General features: G+C 44.7%; 1 protein-coding gene across 1 annotated transcript in view; it reads left to right on the forward strand.

Annotated features, from left to right (window-relative positions):
• Positions 1-304: 304 nt before the first annotated feature.
• The window catches only part of LOC148508423 (sulfotransferase 2B1-like), a 90,873-nt gene continuing 78,939 nt past the window's right edge, over positions 305-12,238 (forward strand). The window contains exon 1 of the mRNA XM_088444470.1: positions 305-401. The gene's annotated coding sequence lies outside the window, so the exon portion shown is untranslated. The remainder of the gene's footprint in view (positions 402-12,238) is intronic.

Raw genomic sequence — 12,238 nt, forward strand, 5'->3', positions numbered from 1 at the left:
GTGGCTGTTTTGCACACTGCAATACATACGCATGCACAGACCTCAACAATCGACTGGGTGCCTGCGTTTTTGCACGTGCGATCCTTGCTGAATCAGGCCCACAGTCTAAACACAGAGGCTCATTTTAGTGCTAGAGAAATGTTTCTCTTCAAGATTGTATAGTGCTGACAATGATGTCATGCATACTTTGTAACCTCAGAAGGAGTTTCTGCCTCACAGAACTACCAATGAGAACGCAGTGACCTTAAACCCCTACATATTCTAATACAACTCCTATATAAAGTTCTGTAAAAGTCTCCCCAGTATGAAGGACCATATTTACATAAACCAGCATTGCTTTTGCTCCAGCTGTGCTCTCTAACTGTAGTTTCTGTTTTAGCTGCCGGAAAACAGCTTTTAAGGTAAGAAGCAGAACAACTCTGAAATATATGTATTCTTTATATTTCATGTCTGCAAACTTGCTGAATGCAATTCTGCAAATACTGTAGAATTTAACTGGAGAGAAAATAGTGCTGTAATATTTGAAATATTTCTATGTATATAAATATATTGCATAAATGACAAGACCTGATCTGATTTTATGTAAGTGCATAAATATTGGGACATTGACAGAATTTTCATATCATATTTTGGCCTCTATTCACCACCACAATGGCTTTGAAATTAAACAAACAAGATGTGCTTTAACTGCAGACTTTCATATTTAATTTGAGGGTAATTACATCCAAATCAGGTGAACGGTGTAGGAATTACAACGGTTTCTATATGTGCCTCCCACTTTTTAAGGGGCCAAAAGTAATGGGACAAACTAAACAATCCTAAATCTAACTTTCACTTTTTAATACTTTGTTGCAAATCCTTTGCACGCAATTACAGCCGGAAGTCTGGAACGCATAGCCATCACCAGACGTTGGGTTTCATCCCTGGTGATGCTCTGCCAGGCCTCTACTGCAAATGTCTGCAGTTCCTGCTTGTTCTTGGGGCATTTTCCCTTCAGTTTTGTCTTCATCAAGTGAAATGCATGCTCAATCGGATTCAGGTCAGGGGATTGAATTGGCCATTGCATAACATTCCACTTTTTAGCCTTAAAAAACTCTTTGGCTGCTTTTGCAGTATGCTTCGGGTCATTGTCCATCTGCACTGTGAAGCGCCGTCCAATGAGTTCTGAAGCATTTGACTGAACATGAGCATATAATATTGCCCGAAACACTTCAGAATTCATTCTGCTGCTTTTGTCAGCAGTCACATCATCAATAAATACAAGGGAACCAGTTCCATTGGCAGCCATACATGCCCACGCCATGACACTACCACCACCATGTTTCACTGATGAGGTGGTATGTTTTGGATCATGAGCAGTTCCTTTCCTTCTCCATACTCTTCTCTTCCCATCACTCTGGTACAAGTTGATCTTTGTCTCATCTGCCCATAGGATGTTGTTCCAGAACTGTAGTGGCTTTTTTAGATGTTGTTTGGCAATCTCTAAACTGGTCTTCCTGTTTTTGAGGCTCACCAATGGTTTACATCTTGTGGTGAACCCTCTATATTCACTCTTGTGAAGTCTTCTCTTAATTGTTGACTTTGACACATATACACCTACCTCCTGGAGAGTGTTCTTGATTTGGCCAACTGTTGCGAAGGGGCCAACTTCACCAGGGAAATAATTCTTCGGTCATCCACCACAGTTGTTTTCCGTGGTCTTCCGGGTCTTTTGGTGTTGCTGAGCTCTCCGGTGCGTTCTTTCTGCGGAAGGGGGAGCCAGGTCCACACAGTGGGAAAATGGGTGGTGGTGGTGCTGCATAGGTGGGCAGTGCAGGGGATGGCATGATTGTATCACCGTGGCCCCACCCCCCACTACAATGGGGGAATGTCGGCCCCATTTTGTATGTATGCTGTGCCCAGGGTCTGCGACTTCGAGGGTTGCAGAACTTGGATCGCAGATGCATGCATGAGGCATCTATTTCCTACAGACACCGCCTGATGCATTTGCTTTTTAGTTTTACAATATTGCACAGCCGCTTCCCTGCGACTGTGTAATACCATCTACATCAGAATCAGGCCCTATTTTCCTACCACATGTACACACACATACATACTAGGGTTCATTTCTGACAGAAGTCAGTATACCTTCCAGTATATTTTTGGATTATGGGAAGAAACTGACTTTCTTTCACTCCATTCCGGGAGCAGCCGAAGAAGACCATCTTCTCTCTACTACTGCTGGCTTTCGGCCCTGCCCCCTTTACATGAAACCCCCCGCGATTTCCGGGTCCGCACAGCGGGGGCGGGGCTAAACAACACGATTCGTGTCATTTAGCCCTGCCCCTTTCCCTACGGACCCGCAAATTTCACGGAAAATCTCCCCATCCTGCCCACTGCTAGGAAGTGGGCAGGATGCGGGAGATCTGCCTACTATTCCGGGGGGTGCGGGGGGTTTACCCGAAAAATCAGGAGCCTCCCGTGACTAGGGAGAGTAGGCAATTATGAACTGGGGCATCTGGAGGAAACCCATACAAGCACTGGAAGAACATACAAACTCCACACATATAGTGTGGGAATCAAACCCAAGACCTTAGTGCTGTGAGGCAGTAATACTAAACATTTCATCATCCATGCTACCCATTTTCATGTGATTTTATAGTGACAACCTATGTGTAGAATAATGCTCTTTGGAAAGGTGGATTTAAGCAAGAAGCACAAAATATATTGACTTCAGGGGCATATCTATAATGGGTGCAGGGTATGCAGAGAACACGGGCCCCTGGGTCCAGGGGGGCCCCGCACCGCACACCCTGCACCCATAATATTATTTACCTCTCCGAAGTCCCACGTCGGCGTGGGGATCCAGCACTGTAAAACGACTGGAAAATGGCAGCGGCGGCCATTTTCCCGTCGTTTGCACATGCGCAGTACAGGGAAAGTGGCCACCGCGGCCATTTTCCAGGTGCCTTGTGCATACACTATAGACTCTGGGCAAACTCTAGTGCCCAGAGTCTATAACTCCGGCGCTGGCTGCACACAGCTCAGTGCACTGCCGGCCGCCGGGCGGAAAGGAGGTGGCCCGTGTAGGAGACTGCACACGGGCCCCCTCCTCTCTAGAAACGCCCCTGATTGAATTGTTTATAAACAACATACTCATATTTGCTTTTAGTTCACTTTCTTGCTACAGTATATATACTGTAAGTAAAACAAGAGTCTCTCCCTCTTGGTCAGGTGCCATTTCACAAAGGAGAGCAAAGGGAGAGGGTGTGGGACCGTGGCCTGGTGCACTGTGAGGCACTGTTTCTGAAAAAAATGCTTTAGCAAGCCATCAGGGCACCATTGGGTGCAATTAGGTGAGGAGGAGTTAGTTAAGTTTAGGTTAAAGGGGTGTATTTACCAATAAATACTTGCGCCGTTTCCCGAAAACACCCATTTTAGGGGGATACCTGCAAATATTTATTATCTCCCTGATGTCTCCAATATCTGCTGCGGTCCCTCCATTTCCGACAACAGCCACAACCCCCCCATAGGTATCTATGGGGGATGCAATGCTAATAGATTTACCAAGCTCCGGAATGGCGCAATCCATTGTAGCCTATGGGCTACACATCACAAAAACTGCTGGGACAGGTTCCGGAGGAACCCCAAACCGGCTATGGCGGCTGCAAATGTATGGTTAGTAGACCATGCATGCGCAGTATCCCTGGCACAGGAGTGAAGAGACCGCTGATGCAGTCACTTTACTCCCGGCATAACCCTGGGACGGGCTCATTCGGGTGCTATTATTGCATCTTGCAATACTATCATGGGTGCTAATATCATGCCAAGATTGCAGTGTAAATTCGATTTTAATAAATGGGCCCCTAACAGGTAAGCCTGGAGACAGGAGTAGGTGTCTGGGAAGTGTGATCGCAGTGCAGGCATCATTGTCACTTGTCACTCAGTGTATGTGTGTTTCTCACACACACTGCACACTCACACACTGCAGTGCAAGCAAACGGTACTGTCTGTGTTGCTATTAATTGTTTTTTTTCTCACTGCAGCAGGGCACGATTAAGGGGGTGACAGAGGCGGTCATCTCTGGGCCCCAACACATGGAGGGGCCTCCACACAGGGTCTGTGTGACTCTGCTGAGAACAGGTGTCCAGTGGCACCTGTTCCCGGATTGAGGCTCACTGCCACGATCCACTGTTACTGTATGCAGCAGCACAGTCAGTGCCGCTGCATACAACGCAGAATGGCTCCCGAGTCCTCTCACCAGCACCACGTGACACATTACATCAACAACGCCGATGAGAGGACCAGGGAGCAGCTCTGCTGGGAGGTCACGCCCCCACGCTGTCACTCAGGTAAGTCAGCGGCGGAGCAATAGGCTTTGGGGGTAGGAGGGCAGTAGGCTCAGAGTGGCTAAGGGGAAGGGGGAGGCTACGTGTGGATTGAAGGGGGCCCCACAATTTAGTTGCCCTGGGGCCTCCACAAGCCTTAATCTGGCCCTGCACTGCAGTATACAATATTGTTTATCTGTCCAACAAATACTCTACTGTGTGTACTGAGGCTGCTGCATCCTAAGAAGACCACTTTGCTTTCAGTTTATTCACAGTTTTATATATATATATATATATATATATAAAAAACAATATATATATATATATATATATATATACTGATTAAAACAAAAAAACTCTTTTATAATTGAATTTTAAAATGATATTGTGTATTTCAAGACGTTTGTTCAGACGAGTGTTGTAGCGTATATTGCTGTTCTGTGTGCAGTGGTGTATAATCTGCACCCCAAAAAAATTCTCACAGAGACCAGTTCCACCAACTGCATGCAAACAATTGTCAGTGTTGTCTATGTCTAAAAAACAAAGACAATATTTACCAAAAATTTGCATAGTGTGTGATCCTTCCAATGTAAGCGACTGTGGGCCTGATTCAGACCCGCTCGCGAGCGCTGAGCGCTCGCAAGCGGGTCGATGTTGGCCCAGTGCGCATGCGCACGATGGAGGCGGCTCCATCGAGCGCATGCGCGAGACCCGGATAGCGACGGGCAAACCCGTCACTCCGGGTGTTGCTACAAAGGGGGCATGCTGTCGATGTTGAGTGACAGCACGTCCCCTTTGGTGGGCAGGCCGGGGGCGTGGCTGCCCAGATGGAGGCGTTCCCATGGGAACGCCTACCGTCGGGGGCCGGCCCCACTGACATCACAAGTAATGTCAGTGTGTGGACTTCTTGCTCTGTAAGAGCAAGAAGTCCACTGGGACTTGCGGCAATGAGACCCTACCACAAGGGTCTCGTCGCAAGTCCGATGGTCGCGATGGTCTTGACCATTGCAACCATCATCCTGGCCGCTCGCACTAGCTGAAGGTGGTCACCCACAGCTATGCGAGCGGCTAGGAGGCCGCTCTAAAAATACAATAGGTGGGCACTCATTCAGAGCGAGCGAAATGGGTGTATCCAAGTCCCGGTTCGGGTCTTCCAGATAACTTCCAGCGTCAGGTCTCACATGTATTGGATTGCATATAAAAGTCTCTCCTTCTTGGTAAGGTGCCATTTCACAAAGGAGAACAAAGGGAGAGGGTGTGGGACCATGGCCTGGTGCACTGTGAGGCACTGTTTTCTGAAAAAAATGCTTTAGCAAGCCATCAGGGCACCATTGTGTGCAATTAGGTGAGGAGGAGTTAGTTAAGTTTAGGTTAAAGGGGTCTATTTACCAATAAAAACTTGCACCGTTTCCCGAAAACACCCATTTTGGGGGGATAACTGCAAATATTTATTATCTCCCTGATATCTCCAATATTTGCTGCGTTCCCTCCATTTCCAACAGCAGCCACAACCACCCCATAGGTATCTATGGGGAGTGCAATGCTAATAGATTTACCAAGCTCCGGAATGGCACAATGCATTGTAGCCTATGGGCTACACATCACAAGAACTGCTGGGACAGGTTCCAGAGGAACCCCGAACCGGCTATGGCGGCTGCAAATGTGTGGTTAGTAGACCATGCATGCGCAGTATCCCTGGCACAGGAGTGAAGAGATCACTGATGCAGTCACTTTACTCCCGGCATAACCCTGGGACGGGCTCATTCGGGTGCTATTATTGCATCTTACAATGTTGGCCCAGTGCGCATGCGCACGACGGAGGCGGCTCCATCATGCACATGCGCGAGACCGGTGTGTCGCTACAAAGGGGGCATGCTGTCGATGTTGAGTGACAGCACGCCCCCTTTGGTGGGCGGGCCAGGGGCGTGGCTGCCCCGATGGAGGTGTTCCCATGGGAACGCCTACCGTCTGGGGCCGGCCCCTCTGACATCACAAGTGATGTCAGTGGGAGGACTTCTTGCTCTGTAAGAGCAAGAAGTCCACTGGGACTTGCGGCAACGAGACCCTACAACAAGGGTCTCGTCGCAAGTCAAATGGTCGCGATGGTCTTGACCATTGCGACCATCATCCTGGTCGCTCGCACTAGCTGTGGGTGGTCACCCACAGCTATGCGAGCGGCCAGGAGGCTGCTCTAAAAATACAATAGGCTGGCACTGATTCAGAGCGAGCGCTCTGAAAGAGCGTCCGGCTCTGAATCAGGCCCTGTGTGTGCAATGGTGTCCCACCCTTAGTCTGCAGCCCAAAACAATCACAGAGACCTGTTCCTCTAAGTGCATGCAAACAATTGCCAGTGTGATCTGTGTCTAAACAAACAAATACCTTAATCCCCCAAAAAATTAAATAGTGTGTTACCCTTCCAGTGTAACTGACATTGACAGTGTGTGCAGTATTGTCCCAACCTTATTCTGCACCACAAAACAATTCTCACAAAGACCTATTCCTCCAAGTGCATGCAAACAATTGCCAGTGTTGTCTCTGTCTAAGTCATTAGTGCAAATAATATTGCATAGTGGGTACTCCTTTATTGTAAGAGACAGTGGCCCTGATTCAGAGCCGGACGCTCTGACAGAGCGCTCGCTCTGAATCAGGCCCGGGCTATTTTTTTTTTAGAATGGCCTCCTGGCCACTCACATAGCTGTGGGTGACCACCCACAACTATAGAGAGTGGCCAGGAAGATGGTCGTGATGGTCAAGACCATCGCGACCATGTGGTAGGGTCTTGTTGCCGCAAGCCCCAGAGAGATTTTGGCTCTAACAGAGCCGAAATCTCTCCCACTGACGGGGCCGCCCCCAAACGGAGGCGTTCACATGGGAACGCCTCCGTTTGGGCAGCCACTCCCCCGGCCCGCCCACCAAAGGGGGCGAGCTGTCACTGTTTAAAACAAAAAACTCTTTTATAATTCAATTTTAAAATTATATTGTGTATTTCAAGATGTTTGTTCAGACGAGTGACATAGCGTATATTGCTGTTCTGTGTGCAGTGGTGTATAATCTGCACCCCAAAAAAATTCTCACAGAGACCTGTTCCACCAACTGCATGCAAACAATTGTCAGTGTTGTCTATGTCTAAAAAACAGAGTGCCCGTCGCTATCCGGTTCTCTCGCATGCGCACTGGCCCACCACCGACCTGGTTCTGAGCGCACAGCACTTGCGACTGGGTCTGAATCAGGCCCAGTGTGTGTGTGGTAGTCTCCCCCCCAAAATAATTATCACAACAATGACTAGATGCGCACAGGGACGGAGACCAGACTGTGCTGAACAAACAACAATGCTACAGGGTGCCCATGGGAAGCAAGTGGATCGTCACAACAGAGGACGGAACGGAGAGGGCTTCTGCGGAGGAGTGAGGACGTTTCACGAGCGGTCAGACCAGGTGAGATCCCGCTCAGTGGAGGGGGCTTCCAATGCCAGGTTCACACACCTGAGCCGGTCTGCCTCCTCCCAGACTCTGCTTACCCACGAGGTTGGACTGAGCGACCGGCACTTTCACAGTAGTGCACGGCCGAACAGATCCACGTTGTGGGCAGTACGATCCGGGACTCACCGGTCGGACCCGTGTGCGTCCCCCTCTAGCCCAAAGACATCCCGGGCAACGTTACACCACCGACCATCCTCACTCCATTCTTTTATTTAATTTAATATCAGACAATCAGCCCATAGAGATTGCGGGACGCCGCATCTCTATAGACTATAATTCACCACCACACAAGGCATACAAAGTGTGCTCAAGTGACTCATTTGGACATAACTATCACATCCGGTCACCACGTACAGGATTTTACAGATGTGCACACATACCCTGTGACATTTTAACAATAAATATATTGTAACCATAAGTACGTCTTTTTCCAGTCCTTAGGACCAATAGGATTGCTAGAATACCATCACTTCATATCAACAGACATATACCTTCATCCTATAGTTGCATCCCACTACAAACCCTCACAACGAATGGGTTTATCTCGCACCATTTTTGTTAATGGGTTGTCAACTCACTGTATGTACGATTACTGACCCTCAGAGGTTAGCGCTTGTCATAGAACTTGATTGATTTAGATTATTACACGTGGGTAGGACTGCCCACTTGCCGAGCCGCCACCAGTGAGATACCTAGACATTTCTCCCTCTAGAGCGCTGTTAACTCTCTTTTGTATCACTTATATTTAATCCTGACATGGATATTACTGAACTTATATACATCCACTAATGCTACCCCTTCATGCTAAAGAGGATTATATCATATTTAATGTACAAAGAATTATATGTGGTAGCTGTATCTATCATTTCTTGATACCCTTGCAGAGTATATGATACTCCCATTAAGTTTATGGTATCAGAGTACTATCTTCCATCATTATAGACAACACTGTGTGACAAGAACTTACTTATTTATTCATTGCGTCTGCTGATGTACATACAAATGCAGGTATTATACGTTTAAAACAGGACATTTTTATCCAATTATTTAACTAAAACTACTTCCTACTGACATGAGCGACTCATATCGGTTTCAATATATATATCTATGAGATTTGTCGTCCTATAAAAGAGTGCAGACTGCAGACGCCTAATGAGATACCCTCATCACATGTTATATATTTAAAATTTCAGATGTGGGTATTTTTGCCTTTGAAATCAACAGAGGCCACAGATTGTTTATAGCACCTGTGTTTTTTATGTGTGAATTGTATGTATCACAGTTGCTTTCTTTGTCATTATTCATCTTTTTGTCTATGATGAATTAAATATTCAGTAGACCTGTGGATTAAATATACAGCTAATGGGGAAAGTCTTTTCAGGAATATATGAATAATTAGTCATCTGTGGGAAAGGTGGTTGTGACCAATATTCTTATATTAAGTGGTAATTACATGACTTATTGTGACATCCTATCCACATTGTCTGTACTTCTGAAATTTCTATTAACTGCGGGCTATCTCATCAAAGTAATTCTCTCATTGTGTGTCCGATGCTTTATGTATGACACTCGAAAGCAGAAATGAAATATGAGCAACGTCCCTGTTAGTCTGTTGTTTCCACAGGCAATTTGTCCTCCAGTAATCTCTCACTCCTCATAGATAGCTTATAGCAGGTGAGGAGCAGTAGAATGAGGAGAGGCAACCCTACGCCTGGACTTTACTGAATTTTCTTATACCCACTACTCATTTTGAATAAAAGCATTTACAGTTACTACTGCTATAAGATTACACGTATATTTACTGGAATTTAATCTTATTATATTGTATATATTATACCAATATTTCGCCAGTCTCAGGGTGCTATCTATTTCTATTTTTAAATTGTATCTATATTATGTGTATGTGGATATGTTTCCTTATTTGGATATCTAGTGGACATTTCTATGGTTCCTTTTAGACATATAATAAAGGTTAATTTTTAAGGACACACTTCTATGTCCTGTCTTTGATAATCTAGTATAAGAGTGCTCGCACAACAGAGTTTCTTTTTCTGTTTTCTTTCTTTTTTAGCTCTTCAGCATATACAGACTAGTATCATCAAATTATATAATAATTATTCAATTTGACTAGGCTGTTACTTTGCCTTAAATCCTGAGGAATCAATTTTATTGGGATGCTTGTTTTTGGTAGTGTTTTCTTTTCCATTTCTCTGATTTACTATTTTTATAGTTAAATTATTAACACTAATCAATGAATTACTATCAATAAATCAATCAATCTAATTTGGATTCTTATTTATTAATGGTTTGTTAAATTTTTCTATTTATAGTTATTTTATGCAATCAGTCAATCAATCAATCAATCACATTTGGATTCTTGGTTTTTAATAATTTGCGCCTTTTATCAAATTATTTTTAATTTATAGTTATATTCTGTATTCAGTTAATCAATCAACCTCATTGGGATTTTGGATGCCTGTTTTTTGGTAGTGTTTTATTTTATATTTCTCCAATTTACTTTTTTTGATTGTTTTATTCTCTACACTAATCAATCGATGTCCCAACTCACGGATGGGTAGTGGATGCTAACCTGTATTTTGGGATTGGCGAGACCTATTACTGAGGCGTGGAGTCTAATATGCCGGCGTTATTCACCAGAGACCCCCACAAGGAGATTTGGACTTACTGTAGCTGCATCTGGCCCTCAGATTAGGTTTTCTAATACAGGTGCTGGTTTACTCTGGATGGAGTGGAGTATGATGAAGATGTAGAGCGTGGTCGTCAAGCTAGTTCAGAACCTATCGGGCAAGACGGTACCAGGGAGCAGATGTATGCAGGTCATGGAGGAGAGCCAAGGTTAAAACCGGAATACCAAGTGAAGTACCATGGAGGAGACAGAAGCAGGTCACAAACAAAGCCAAGATCAGAAAAAGACAGAAGGTATCACTCAGAATGCTGGAGTATGGTTTGGGAGCCTATACTTTGGCACAGGAATGCTCCCAGGGACTTCCTAATATAGAAACGGGCTTGAATTAGGAGCCTCCTGTGAAGACACAATTGGAGGGACTGGCTTTTTAAACTTTATGCCACCCAGGGGAGCTGAAGCTGCCTGCACCATGCCGCCAGATGCCTGGAGGAGAAGAAGGACTATACAGTACCCTGTCATTGACCAGCGCCATCTGATGGCATGCTTTGACAATCAATCTCTTTTGAATTCCCATTGTTTAATGGTTTGTTCAGTTTATAAAAATTGTTATAGTTATACTCTGTTGTCAATCAATCAATATAATATGGATTCTTGTTTTTAATGATTTGTTCCATTTATCAATGTATTCAATTATTTTTAATTTGTAGTTAAATTATTTAGTCAATCAATCAATCAATCAATCAATCAACCTTTGGGATTTTAGATGATTGATTTGTTACAGTCCTTTCCATTTCTCTGATTTACTTTTTATGCTTAACTTATTAATATTAATCAATCAATAAATGCTTTACCTGGCTTCCACTAAATAGTAATCCACCTCCATATACGTGTGCTGGCCTGCAGTGCCACTATGGGTCCTAGATATGCTATATTCTTATTTAAACAGCCATGTGTTTGTCCCAATGCTCTGTAACTAGTTTAGCCAGTCAGCTTGCTGCAGCCTTTGGCCAATATACTGTAGGTGAAAACTGAAAACAACTTTGTGAGCTGTGATGTGGTCAAAATTGACTGGAAATAACTGGAAATTAATGTTATTGAGGTTAATAACACTGTAGGAACAAAATCCCTAATTACATGATATTAGCCATTTTAACAATTTTTAAACAAATCCAGATTCAAACCTCAAACCAGAAAACGTGAGGGTGGTTTTGGCAAAACCAAAACCTTTGAGGGTGGTTTTGGCAAAACCAATGTTTGGTTTAGGCCATATGTTCAGGTCATACTCACTTACACTCACAGATGGTGCAGAAGACTCACAATCTCACAGGTAGTCGCCAAGACCCCCAGAAAAGTGGGCAGGATGGGCAGATAATACCGAAATCACAGGTCAGTAGGGAATTGAAGGGGGGCTAAAATTATACATTTTGCTGAGACTGGGGTGACGCTAATGACATAATGAACCCGACTCCACACTCAAAGGGTCAGGTTCATCCCCTCATCGGGCTTCTCCCAGAGGAGAATACAACAGTATAGTTCAGGTATTGCTCTGACTGATTCTATTTCTTACTATTCACATTCTAGTCTTGGCGTATGCATTAATTTAACACCTGCCATTTACATTTGCGCATGATCATTGGAGGTGATACTGTACAATAAATAACTAGGCCTCTTAGCATGTAGAACTCACTCTGTATGGTAAAGTACATACATAAAGCCATTTGTTTACTGGTGATTGCTGTATTATAGATGCACCATACTTGCAAACCTTTGTGCTGGCCCCTCTGGGAGGAGCCAGCCGGTTCAGC

This window comes from Taudactylus pleione, unplaced genomic scaffold (assembly GCF_031769625.1).
Source record: "Taudactylus pleione unplaced genomic scaffold, aTauple2 ptg000366l, whole genome shotgun sequence".
Taxonomy (NCBI): domain Eukaryota; kingdom Metazoa; phylum Chordata; class Amphibia; order Anura; family Myobatrachidae; genus Taudactylus; species Taudactylus pleione.